Source organism: Stigmatopora argus, chromosome 8 (genome assembly GCF_051989625.1).
Source record: "Stigmatopora argus isolate UIUO_Sarg chromosome 8, RoL_Sarg_1.0, whole genome shotgun sequence".
Taxonomy (NCBI): domain Eukaryota; kingdom Metazoa; phylum Chordata; class Actinopteri; order Syngnathiformes; family Syngnathidae; genus Stigmatopora; species Stigmatopora argus.
In genome coordinates, this window is record NC_135394.1 from 12,984,986 (window position 1) to 12,999,476 (window position 14,491).

The 14,491-nt window shown below is 38.0% G+C and overlaps 1 long non-coding RNA gene across 1 annotated transcript in view; it reads left to right on the forward strand.

The window, feature by feature from the left end:
• The window catches only part of LOC144079453 (uncharacterized), an 88,286-nt gene that overhangs the window by 6,571 nt on the left and 67,224 nt on the right, over positions 1–14,491 (forward strand). Inside the window, exon 2 of the long non-coding RNA XR_013301538.1 lies at positions 6,514–6,609. This is a non-coding gene — a long non-coding RNA (uncharacterized LOC144079453). The remainder of the gene's footprint in view (positions 1–6,513; positions 6,610–14,491) is intronic.

Here is a 14,491-nt window from a genome sequence, read left to right on the forward strand (position 1 = left end):
TTTGTTCACGGCTGATCATTTGCCGTCATGAATCATTAGGGAGAACATCTCCCCACACACACTTATTACCACTCCCCTCAAACTGATTTAGCCTTGCACAAACACATCACGCTTATGGTGCTGTCGTCCTTCTTTGAATGGAATCTGCAAGTCGGAGAGTAAGAAAATGTGGTCAGTGTCATTCGTTATCGCAACATTGACAGATGGCTTACTCTGTTACGTAATGTGCTTCTGGACAACTCACCTTTCTAGCTCGAGTTATTTGCTAGTGTACATAAACTTGACGTTAAACAATATTGAACTATTTATATATTGTTCTAGTTTCAAACCTTTTGAAAAAGAGATTTTGTTATAGTTTTTACTTCCCACTCTGAGCAGTCGTTAACTTTTTTGACACTTTTAATGGCATTTACGAGTGTTAAAATCTATCTTGAAAATGACCTAAAGTTTCGTGATAACAGTAGATGATTTAATAATTGAGTTGAATATGAATGTTTTAATTAATTTTGTACACATTAATAACAGCTCTTTCACAAAGGAGGGTGTATATTGTTGTGTATTTTCTGCTTCTCCACTCTGAACCATTTTTCCAAATGATTTTTAGGTTTTCGATCACATTAACTGTACAAATAGATATCATCTCTGAGAAGCTAATTACCAATTCCTTTCACGCTCCATGTTTACTGTCTAAAAATCCTTTTTACCGACTCCCTTAATGCAACTACTTAAACACTTGAGCTTCCACCAGCATTTATAGAACAGCAGCTTTGCATCACCCGAGTTAGATTTTCTTTTAATCTCTTAGTAAGCGTTGAGAAACCAAAAAAAGAATGCGAACGTAATATCAGAGTAATGTAAAACTTCAGCCAGATAATTACAACAAGCAGAGGGGCCCGACTTCGCCAGTCCCACCTGCTTGGGCGACAAAGCCTCTCCAATTACGATCCAAAATCGAGTGTTTTTATCAATTTTTAGCTCTGCTGTACAGATGACTTGGAATAAGACATGCATGCAATGTTTGTCTCTGTATTGTGCTATGGAAAAGCAGAGAATCTGGCTGGTTTGCGTGTACCTGAAAAATTGACCCAAAGTTGTAAAAGGCTACCCTCAAACTTGCCGACCATGCCTGGATGAATCGGTTTTTTTGAAGGAGCTGAAACGGAAACCAACACTTGATCTTCACCTGGACATGAAGCACCAATTGAAGTAACAGAAGCCGGGCCCCTCTGCTTGTTAGACGTAAAATGAGGCTGTAAAACGTGCTGAACTTAGTAATAGATTGTTTTTGAGAATACACTCAAGTGTCCAAAATCGAGGGTTTTTAATCGATTCTCAGCTACGTGCAGCCATTGACCTGGAAAAAGATAGGCTTAAAATGTTTGCATCTTGAAGGTGCTTTAAATAAACAAAGGCATTTTTGTCTAAAAGTTTCGCATGTACCGAAAAAATGAGTCCAAAGTTGCACTTTTTCACCTTAAAAATGCGACTCCCAGTTAGAAAAATCGATTTATTTTGAAAAACTGGGGTCCAAATTCAAAAATCGAGCGTGGTAATATCCTAAAGCCGTATATTTGGAATTTTTTGTTCAAACCACATTCAAATCGGATGTACAATGTTGTCTCCATTTTGTCCGATATTAACGGACAAACACACACATTCTCAGAAATAATAATATGTATCGATATAAATAGAAATATTGCTACTGTAGTCGTAACTCGGCAGCTGCCAATCAATCACAAAATCCTATTCACTTGGGCCCTGTGTGAAATGTTCTCTGTCATATTAGTTCCACAAAACTTAAGTATTTCAAAAGAATGCTAATGCTTTTAATAACATGTCTTTGTTGCGATGTGATTTGTGCATTTCCTGAAAGAAAAGAGGGCAAAGTTGAAACAAATCAACTGTCACCTGGATGTGGAGATCATGGCACGAGAACCAATTACACCTGACATTTGGTGTGAACTCTAAATAAAGGCAATTTGCAGCTCATTATTTTTACTCCTGAAACCCATTCAAATTAGATGCAGGTCTTGCACCACAAGCCCCACCATCCGTGGGAGCCCACCGGTGCTGGGAATAAGATGTTTAAAGGAAAGCTCTAATCAAAGTAAATGAAAACACCTGTTGGGGTGAATGGGGTTGGCGTCTGTTTTTGTATTTTTTTTCCGGCTGCGAAAAAATGGCGCACGTACCTCAAATGAAAAGCCTCTAATATCAATTACTGTAGGTTTCGTACTTCTTCAATTTTTTAAAAGATATTTTTGTGGCTTTTAATAGACACCAACATTGGTGCAGTTGACAAAAGCACAGTAGGCGTTGACAATTTAGTGACTAAGTTCTGACACTTTCTTGACTATTTTTCCCCAAATAACCATGACCAGGTTGATTTAAGTTCTGACAATGACCATTTAAAACCTTCGATTGGTCCCTCTAAGTCAGAGCTGACAAACACGTTAGACACAAAGAGCACAAATTTTAAACTGTGAGGGTCAAAGAGCCACACCACCCATTGACTTCCAAAAACAGACAGACACACACACAATTAAAACCATATTATTCACCATAACACATTATTTTTCTCTTAAAAAACAACAATGTGTTCATTTCAAGATCAGTGTCCACCCTCAACACACACATCAAATTCAACTTACCCAGCGTTAACACATCAACTACTGTGTTTGTTGCTGTGGCTTAGAGCCGCATTCGTTTTGGCCGGGAGCCGCATGCGGCTCGAGAGCTACGTGTTCTAATTCGACGCAAAAAAGGCCTCGCCCTGATTGTGATAAAAAGTAGAACTTGACTGAAATAAAGTGAGGGCTTTGAAAGAAGCATAGACCCAGAAAGGAGAAATATTGGAGAATGCCTACACAGAGACCATGGAAGCCACAAAAAATGGCGATGGGCGACTTTTGTGGAAGGGAAGACACGGGTACATGAATTTGGAGGGGACGACACATCTGCCAAAAGCATTAGGAAGCTTGTACGCAGTGTGTGACGTTGTGTTTTCACTGCCAGCGCTGGCTTGGGTGCACGCAGCACAAGTGGGATTGGGTTTCGTCCGTGTGCGGTGGGGGGCCGTCTCCAGTTTGACGTGTGATGATTTAGTCAGGTGTGAGCGTGCATTTTCCAATTTGGAGGGAAATAAATTAAGTGATTTCTTTTTTTCCCCCCTTGATTTTATGAGACTGCTGTCCCTGGCCGTCTCCAGGTTCACCCTCTCTCCCGCTGTGCACTGTCAGCCCAACTGATGTGTTTATAAAGAGCGTAGCAGTGGGAGCTGGACACACCAAACACATGTGCATCAAGATGAGGGTCATGAAAGCAACGGAATGAGATGAATGCACAGATGGATATATGCAGAAGAGGGACGTGGGGGACAGGTTGTTGATGTCAAGCTGCATTGCAACATAAATATGTCGCGATGAAGCCATGGCTGTAACTTTTAGATTTTTCAATTTACTCATCTTTGACAGGAAAATGACTTTGATTCCTTGTAATTAGGTTTTTTTTCCTGGAGTACCGAAATTTGTGTTTTTCTTTTGGTAAACATAACTAAGTAAATCTTTTTTTCTTCTTTTTTTAAAATTAATTTAATCAGAATTTATGTCTTGAAGTGAGCCTTTCAAGCTATTTTACATGAGAGGTATTCAGGAAAATTGGACATTTTGATTGTTGTTTGATCCTTTTGGAATTTGACAAAAGCATGTGACCAACAAGTCAATATGGGAAATTTATAAATCCTGGAAAAAAAAACAATATGCCTTTAAATAATATGATACTCAAATCATGTTCTTTCAGATTAGGCGCGTACATAAAAATGAACCAAGAACGTCCGACAAACACTCTGTGAGCTAATATTAATTTTACATCTCATGAAATTATCCTATTAATTTTTTATTTGACCTGACGTGTTTAACATCTCAAGCAAAAGGATTCTGAAAACTTATGTTGACAATACTATACATGAAAAAAAAATCCAACCAAAAAATCAATGCGAGTAGTGAAAACCCCGAGAGGTCAGTGTGTCATCAAGGGTCGTTGGGTATAAACACACTCGTTAACTCATTGACTGCCGTTGACGTGCAATCCATTTAAACTAAGACGCCGATGCTCCCTGTGAATGATTACTGTTAGCCCCACCCGTTGACATGGATTGAACGTCTGACGCTGTTAATGGCAATAAATGTTGTGTTTTGTTGTCGTAGAGAAGCCTACATGTGCCAAAATTTACAGGTACCGTATTTTCACGACTATACGGCGCATCGTATTTTTAGCCGCAGTGTCAGTAACGAGTGCTATTTCTGTATTTTACACACAAAGGACGCACGTTTTTATAGACGCAGCCAGGCATGGCAAAACATACACCAGCTTAAACATACACGCTACACCCACACGCTAAAAACACATTTTTAAAAAGGCAACAGAAGCAAAACTGAGTTCGGTTGTACTTTATTTAGCCATTTTACAATGTACTCTCGTCAACATCACCCACAAATCCAACAAAGTCCTCATTTTCTGTGTCCGAATTGAACAATTGTCCAAATGAATCATCGAAAACGCTGAGTTTTATACGTTCGTCCAGGCGGCCACAATCCATTCGCAAATAGTAGCTAGATAGTAGCTAGCGTAACTATTCCAACGCTGTCTTCCATACTTCGTAACGCTGTGTTAATGTCGATCGCCAGGCCACAATCCATTGGGTGTATTGACAAAAGAACTATATATCCCAGCAATCACTGCGCAGTACTTTTTCTACGGGGAAAGTAGTAGAGTCCGGGACTGCTTGCCGTAGTTGTGAGAGCTGTAAAGGATGGTGTACCCTATCACCTGATTTATTTTATTTTATCGTGATAACAATTTTAGTATTGGTCCATATATAAAGCGCACTGGATTGATTATAAGGCGCCCTGTCTATTTTGGAGAAAAGTTAAGACTTTTATGTGCGCCTTATAGTAGTGAAAATACGGTACTGGGATGGAAGCAATGTCAGACAATGGTTTTTATTTCTGGAAAAATAACAAAGCAAATCTCCTTTACATTAGTTCTGTAAAGTCTTTGCCCGTGATGATACATCGTTGAATAATGTTGAAATAAGTGGAGGGAAGGCAGGTGTGTAGCCAATGGCGGCTGGAGAACAGACGACTCCCAAGCTTGAATGACCGTCTCTAAGAAGACGAGCTAGTTGTGGTCTTGTAGGGTGTAGAAGTAGGAAACCCAAATCTTCCATGACCTCTAACCTGAGTTTGGTTTCTTTGCTACTGCTCCCACATGTGGCTTTAAATGACTGCCTTGACTCTCTTCATGTTTATCACTGTCTCTTTGTGTGCAGGTCCTAGTGACTGACCTGACTGTCTGTTTGCCTGACTGATTGTCTCTCTTCAATAGCCTGCTTATTTGCTTTAAATCAACTGCCTTACCAGCAATTAGCTGCAGCAATTGAGATGAAGTCTGAAACATACGATTGGATACATATTCATATACCAATTCCTTACAGATTGAAACATTGAAGAAAGAAAACTCAATCAATTTGCTGCAGAACCTCATTATGTTATGTGGGTAGTTTCACTCTGCTTGGCACGGTCAATGTTTCCATCTTTGTTCTATTTGTGTTTCCCCGCTCAAAACGGAACATTTTCCACAAACTGTGCGGTAAATATTGTTTTCTTACTGACATCTGGATCGCTTTCACATCATAGCGTTCCTCTTGTGCACGTCCCAATATGTAACGTAATGATATTTTGATGCTAATTGTGTTGAAAATAGTGACAGTGTTTTATAGATTGCATGCTAAATCAGTTCAGACATTTTAATGATGTAATCGTGCACGAAAGGTTGATAAAATGGCAAAGCCCTGCTGCCGTGAATTTGATACTGAATTTTTATTATGGGGGAGATTGTTGAAAGTACAGCAGAGGCCATTAACCTAAAATAGAGTAGACTATTTGAAAAGGCACGTTTATCAGTCATTGATGTCATCCTGTTATGATAAATAGGACTAAAATCTACATTTCACACGAGGGTTTTGCAATACAACTTTGATTTAACCTTCCATGAATTCCCAGTTAGAGTTTTTAAATCACATTTATATTGTACTGTTGTGGTTGGATTATGTTTTGGTTTCAGATGATCAATATAACAGGTTTTGTTGCCTCATTTGTATATTTTACAAAAAGGAAAGGACTTTACGGCAAGTTTTCTCATGCTTTGATATCGTTAACCATCAGGATTTAGTCGATAAGTAAATAAAACCACAAAAAAGATGCGAACGAAGGGACGATTGTGCAAGAATTTTCTTTAAAGGTCTTGTATGAGTCATTTTGTTGCAGTTGCTCTCTTATGTTGAAATGGAAAATGTGACCATTATCTTTTGGTATTTAACAATATATGCAATTGTTAAATGAAGGTACTCGTAGTAACATACTGGTAAATATTGGGTAACTGGTCGCAAATATATTTTTATGTATATATCAACATGATCTCATCATTTACAGTGTTTTTTAAATTATTTTTTAGATGGAGGACAGGCACACTTCTCGTACAGTTGCTGCGAATTTACCAAGCCTTTGCCACACAACAGATGATCGAAGGAGAATGGCAACCTTTACTGAGGTGGGTCAAAGTCTCCTTCCTTTATGAGTTGTTACAACATGAATGGGAGCACAGAGAGACCGAATGAGAGGAAAAGGAGAAGGGGAGGGGGTGGTGGTTAAAGGAAGTGAATGGTGTAGTTTTTCTCAGCTCGAGCGCCCCTGAGCAAGGTGAGAGGTGGGGGGCCAGGGGGCACTGGCTGGGTGGTCAACATGATCGGGACTGCTTGTGTGTTTATGTGTGTGTTAATAGCTGTATGTGCATGAAAGTCAGAAAGAGAAAGGGGTTCTCTATGCTAAGTATCCAGCCATGGGAATAATCAAATGCCTCTCATATTTCCTTCTCACTGCCGTTTGATGCGTGCCCCCTTCCATTCTATTCTTGTTTCTCAATCACTTTTTCTCACCCCAGACTACTGCTTCTATTCTAGTCATTGTTATTCCACGCTTAGCTTAGTAATGCATATTTTCTGAGGTTTCGGTCTTTATGGTCTGCGGAATGAGGTGTAGACCCCAATGGCTACAATAATCGAGAAGCCGCACGGGTCTTAAAAAAACAGGCAGCATTTAGCTAATATAATTCATTCTATTCAGTCAATGTAAGGGCCTAATAAAAAAGGGCATCAGGCAATGAAAGTTGAAAAGGAGAAATTTGTGTGGGGGTCTTTGTAAGGAAAACATAGAATACAAAGGTTTTATACTCGCAAGAGTCAGTTGAAGGATTTTGAATGATGTCATAAATGAGAAAGCTTCACATTATAGTGCGCTAAAAGAACCTACAGTTGGATGTTGTTATTGTAATTCTGTTGGCTTGGTAAAAAACAAGGACCACTAAAGAATGGCTAAAACTTTATTTAATAATAATGCTTTTTATAATTATGTGCATCGTTGGGTGAAGTTGTCAGATTTATCAATTTCACATTAAGGGGTGTTAACTTAACAAATACATCAATCACTTCAACGGGTCAGCCCAGCTTGTTTTTAAAATACTGATTGCCATATTGTTGCATTTGCAAGCTACACAGCTTTTTGGTAAAGATAAAGATTAGGCCAAATTTTGGTTTGTCCTTTAGATTGAGGTTTGTCCAAGAATATCAAAATTGTTTTTGTATTTTTGTAGTTTCGGCGATTCATTCCAGTTTCTATTCGGTTTCATACATTACAGCATATGAATGCTATATGTAAATAGTGTACAATACTTCCAATTGATGCTATAATCAGCATTGTACAAGTCCTTTCCAAATTGCAACATTACATTGATTTTCTTACCATGCTAATTTTCAGGCAGAAGCAGTGCAATGTTTAGCCATGCACACAATGGGAATCCATAGGCAAACGATGACTAGCCTTGCGTTAGTTGATGCACAGCTTGTCGATCAATGTATATTTAGATGACTAAAGGATTTCGTATAGATTGAGGGACCTGCTATTAACACGTTCTTAACTCCCCGGCCTTAAGACGGATATCCACCTGGATCCTTTTTTTTTTTCTTCTCTCAACCACTGTTCACGTTTACATTCCTGTCAACCTCGGCTAATTGCTCCCCTTATTAATGATTGCAATTCCCCTTATTAAGCGATTTAAAAAAAAACCTACAAATGCAACGCGGAACATATTTTCTCACATAGGGCGCACTTAAAAGTCCCTTTTGTATACACTAAATTCAAGATACTGTAGATGTCCCTGTATGATGCTGACAGCTTGACTGTCCTGGTACATTGCTTGCTGACGCGCTATGTGGAAGGGGAATAAGCATGCGCCTATCATGCTTAAAGCATGTGATAGATTAATTATTAATACAATTTAATCAACATGGAGACATCTTTAAACTAAACTAAAATCACTCCTGATTCGTCTTCATCCAGGAGGATTCTGAAAAACTGTATCCTCCTCTGTCCATTTTGTCGCGCCATACTCAAAACATTTAATGTAATCTGATTTAAAACAATTGCATAAACTAACCGAATAACACCATTAAGGTCAAAAAACAACTGCCATGACAATCTCATATTTAGATCGAAACCAAAACAAGTGTAAGAATTTGCAGAAGTAAGCATAATAATTTCTTTATAAGGTAAACAAAGCAGCCGTATTTTTAAACAATAATGCGATTATCGCCCTCTGCCAGAGTCCAAGTCAAAGCAATTTATGAGTCCCTTCTAGATCAACATCCTTGGCCTGGAACAAGGTGTTCTGTTGAGTCAATAGTCCTGAAAACAATTAACTGGCCTTTAATGCAGCTGTGGGGAAAGTGTCCTCGTGCTTACTTTGTCCCAACATAAAGCACAAATTAATTTATAGCTTCATTACCTATTAAAATGCTTAATGAACATATACTAACATCCCAGAATAAACCCAACACATGACAATATTAGCGGTCGATGATGATGTTTTCGTCTTCTACCAGTGACCGAGACGATTCGGATTAGAGCCGAAATGGGTCAAACGAGATCGGTTTTGCAAGAAACGTAGTTAAAAAAAAATCATGTTCAAAAGTTGTTATACGGCGTGCACAATTTGAAATGATCAAAAAATGTATACGTTGACAAGTATGTGTTTGTCATAGTGTATCTATTGGTGCTGGCATGCAACCTTACAATACTCAAACTGAGGCAGCAGTGTTGGCAGCATAGCATCTCGTCAAAACTTGCCTAAAGTCATCAGATGCGGCGAAATTTAAACACTCACAGCCCCAAATCTCGTACCCTTTCACCCTTTCAATACGGCTGTATCGAGTCTCCAAACCAAAGTTAACCACACGCACGTGTTCTTGCTCCTTTGGTGTTAGCTTCCTAAACATTTTCCATCTTTCCTGGCCCGTTTTGTTTTTGATGCTGCCCTTGTTCACACCCCTCTTTGATCTTCTCTTCTACTCATTGTGTTGTCGCTCTCGGGGGTATCACTGTCAAACCCATGCAGTCAAAAGTTGAGCCGCTGAGTATTGAATATTGATTCAGGCAGATCACTTAAGACGTGATCAAGCGATGTGAGACAAGAACATTCTTTTCAGATGGCCAAGGAGTGACACAATTGGTCCCGCATGCTTTTTCCCACCAAACATGAGTGTCATTTTTTTACAGCTTCCATATGTTTTTAACTCACTGGATTGGGCACAGACTTGATGCCAGCTCCTGTTCCTAGCTTAATTCACAACGATGAGAAACATTGACAGCATCGACAGTACTGAAAGGGGGATTTTTTATTTTATTTTTTTAACCTAGCTCTGATACTGAATAGTATTTCAGTGATTTACCACTTCTGGTCTTCTGACTTTTACGGTCCTCTTACGTTAGTATGGTTTCAAAACAGTATCATTCAAATGCTTCTAGAGCAGGGGTGTCAGACTCGGATTGGTTCCCGGGCCGCTTTACAAAATGATTTTTGAACTAAAAACACAGAAAAAATGGATTAAAAAATTACAATTATTGATTTAAAAAGGGGAAAATCAGGACATTTAATATACATCTATACTCTTCATTTTAATTTGATCCTAAAACAGAAAGTCGGCACTCATGATTTACTTTCCCGGGCCACACAAAATGATGCGGCGGGCCAGATTTGGCCCCCGGGCCGCCAGTTTGACACGTGTTCTATAGGGTATAAATATTAATTGTATCTCACAGATGATAAAGAATATATGACCTCTTTACCTGTGTTGATGTAGCATTCATATTCATACATTTTCGCTCAAACCATTAAAACATCGCCACACACTATTTGCAGAGCTTGTGGTGTATTTTGTTGTTATTTTTAAGAAAATCTCATTTAATAGAAAGTTATTAGTTGTTTGAAATACAGAATAAACATTTCTCTTTGTTAATGGGCCAGGGGTAATAAATCGGCTCAAACATCTTAGAACATCTTTATTTATTTTTGAAGTTGCTCATATTTGCCAAACTGCTGCTGGCTGAGTAGTGAGTGAAGTTGAATCATTTTTCAGAAAACCTATGAAGTTATATCGCTATTGTTTTGTTTTCACTGCTGGTTTTGCTGATGAGAAGCGTGCTGCTCTTGCCCTGCTGCTAGCTGATGTGGAATTGTAGTACAAGAACCGGATGCAGCTGGGAAAAAGATGCTTGCTGGCTGTGATAGTTCTCATCTATTGTAAGACTTAACACAGAACTGGAGGCAGATCAGAATTTCAAACAATATTCACGATTGGCGACTCTTGGCTAGGGGTCTCTGCTCAACTGAATGCCTTGTACATAATTTTCCTGCTTTTGGGTTACTCCCATCTTCACTTGTCAGTTTTGGCATGGACAGATAATCTTGTTGAACTTCTGGGCTATATTCTGTCATCATTTAAAATCTTTGGCAACAATAAGGTCCTTGGTGTTGATTATGTAGACAGAATTATATCACTGACCTCCATGTTCTTGTCTTTGGGAATGCAAAGTTGTTGAGTGCCAAGTTAAGAAGAGAGCGGGATTACATCAACTATCACTTTAATAAGATGATAAGGCTAGGCATTGCACTTTGCAGTAGCCGAAGTTTGTTGTCCTTTACTCTATAACTAACTAACTGATAAGGGGAATTTGTGTATTTCATGTTTAAGATCTGCTATCTTACTCCGCTTAGTTCATGTCAAGGAGTGGAAAGAGGACAAGGGCGGTGATGATCGTACAGTCAATTAAACAACACAAGTTAATATTTAATCACAATAGAAATCTTTTGATTTTTATACTTAAGACAGTGAAGCTACCAGGCAGTAGAATAACATTTACTTTAGTCACAATGTGATTAATATCTTTGTTGATATACTCGACCTTTCCTTGCCAGAAATGATATTGCATCCACGATATATCAGAGAATGACACATTACGGGTTACACAATTAGTCATTTATCTCTACTTATAATATTGCAGGTCCTGTGGATCAAATCAAATCAAAAGCCTTTATTGTCATCATACACAGCTGCGTGTAACGAAATTGGTGGTGCTACTCCAAGCTTTTCAAAGTGTTTTCCTAGTAAAAGAAAACATAAACAGTAGTACAAAAGTTTGAAAAGTCACATCCCGGCTAGGTGAATTCTAAAATATTGCACAGAATTCTGAAATTTTGCACAGATTCTAAAATATTGCACAGATTTCTACGATATTGCACGTTGTTATTGCACACAGGAAAGTTATTGCACAGAAGGGATTGTGTGTCGTGCTAGCTCAAGTTCAGAGTCCTGATAGCTGTGGAAAAAAACTGTCCTTAAGTCTATTTGTCCGTACTTTGTGAGACCTGAAGCGTCTGCCAGAGTCCAGCAGCTCAAACAGGTTGTGACCAGGGTGGTATTGGTCCCTGACAATGTTCCTGGCTCTGCTGAGGTAGCGAGGGCTGGCAATGTCATCCAGTGAAACATGTCACTAATGTGCATTGTCCCTTTTCAATGCATAGCCATACAAAGATGATTTTTGACATGCTCCATCCATTTGTCCCTGCATGCTTCTCCAACACTTTAAAATTATGAGCAAAAGATGATTACTCCGTACATAAACACAATTTATCTTTGTAGTGCAATACAATCCTGCTTTTTTCCAGTAAATTTGTCACTTTTTCTTGTCAATTTTATATGCGGCAAAAAGGTTAACAGCTTTTGTAGTGTTTAGAAACTAATAATGCAAATCACTGATGTACAGGTTGAGTACTTCTATGAATAATTTGTAAATCACAACTTTGACCTCAAGCAAATTTATGCACAATGGACGTTTAAAAATATCAGCTTCCTGAGCACTCATTAATCTCAAGTTTATGCTATGGCATGGACAGCAAGACAACTATTGAAGATAATTCCCAAGATTACTCTTCTCTCCCACTTCTCTCCTGCTTAATGCGTTTCTCTTCTCGTGTCTGATTTTCTGGTTTGATTAGCTAATGTTGCCCTTTAGCACTTGTACTTGTGACAAATTAGTCTGTTTCATACATCATTATTCCAAGGCTAGTTTGTTAGTCTTTTGCTGTGTGGAATATTTTTTGAATCAATAATTTGCTATGTTAAGAAATTGCATCAGGAGAGACTGGAGATAGTCTTCTCCTGGTTAATTTTGTTTAAATTAAAATACATTAAACAGCTGGTCAATACGTCAATAGTAGTAAAAGTAGTAGGTTGATGGTTGTCTATAGAAAGTCTCCCCTTATGAAGAACTAGTGTATTTTCCGGACTATAAGTTACACTATTTTTCATAGTTTTGCTGGGCCTGTGACTGACATATGAAACTTACATGTTTTTATTATATTATTATATTAACAGATACCTATTTAGCCTGTTGTTTTCCATTTTACTGTTGTGACTTTAACGTATGTTTGTTTTGGTTTCAATTTTTTTTTAAAATACCCTCCCAAAAATGTTACTTATAGTCCAGTGCGACATATATATAGATATATTTGTTCCTCTTTATTGTGTATTCTTTGGCTGGCCACTACTTCTAATCCAAAAAATACTGTAATTGAAAAATTTTACTTCAATGGTTATGAAGAAATGGTCAGACAATTATACACCATTGCCATTTAGATTCATGTTAAATGAAACAAAACTTTTGCAATCAATAGCATTTGTTTCCATTTAAATAAATGACATGCGTACCTTATATAAAATATCTGCTCTTGAAATCGCAGTTGGCCTTGACCTGCACTTTAGATATTTTCACTTTCCTCCAGTGCTTTGACAGACATTCTACGCCCATGCACAGTTTCAGAACAACAGCTTATGGTGGAAGAGAACACACTTTTACTGCACAGAGTCAAATAAAACATGAGGACTTTGTGGTCCACAGTGCAGTTGGAAAGACAAATATTATTTTCTTTACGAGCGGGAGAAGTCCGGAGACAAGCAGCAAAAGAGAAAAAATAAAAGGCTAAATGATTGAATGGCTGAAGTATTAAAGCTCGTAACTTTGACTGTGGGATCTTGTCCTGTGTGGAGGGAGGTGAGAACCACAGGTGAGTGCTGTCAAAGCTGCAATTAACTGGGACATATGCACACAAGTAAATAAAGTTACACATTAGATGCTATAAACTTAGCTTGGCAGAGCAATTGCCTTAGTAAATCTTTATGTTAGAGTGGAAATTGCAGTTTAATCAGTAGTTCTAAATGAAAACTCTTAAAAACATTCAAACACAAGGTATATTCAGAAGGCAGAGGGTGTTTGATTGCATGCTTTTTATTTTGTTTTATTGCATGGTTTTTATTTCCTTGAGCGTTTTAAGAGGTCCTTTGTCATTTTTTTTCTTCTGTGGGTAAAAATCAAAGTATTTTTAGTTCTTTTTTTATGGAGAGTGGAACCTTTGACTTTTAAGTTTTAAGCTGTTGCTTCCAGTGAGTTATTTATATTTTTCTATTTTGTTTTCAAATTTTGTTTATCCAGAATGCTTAACTTCGGGGAATAGCTAATGACTTTAGTCTTTGACTCTCATTGATGTCTTTTTTCTCTTTAATCCGCATATGGAAGAGGCCTGTTTTGGATATAGGAGTTTCCGATTGAATGCATTGGGTTTTTTTATTCCCCTTTGCTAATACTTATAACTTATAATACTACTTATAATTCGAAAAAAATATATAAAAAAATTGGGCATACAAGGGAAGAAAATCACAAATTATCACTTGAACTTTGTTGCATAAATGTAAAAAGTAAAATTGAACACAGGTATAAAGGAACTGTAGTTTGGCACTTGTAATATCCATCCTAAAATTATCCTGAGACATTTCCCTTTCTTGACACTTGGGCTTTTTGAACTCTGTATGTTAATGTTGACTTATCAGCATGCCACTATCACAACGCTGATTATCTGTCTACCACCACGTCCAACTAGACTGGTCAACATTTTAAAAAGAGATCCGATTCCAGCCGTGATTTTTCTCACGCATCCCCTTTAGTTGGGGAGGGTTCCGCGAGGGAGAGTTGAAGGAATGGGGTGG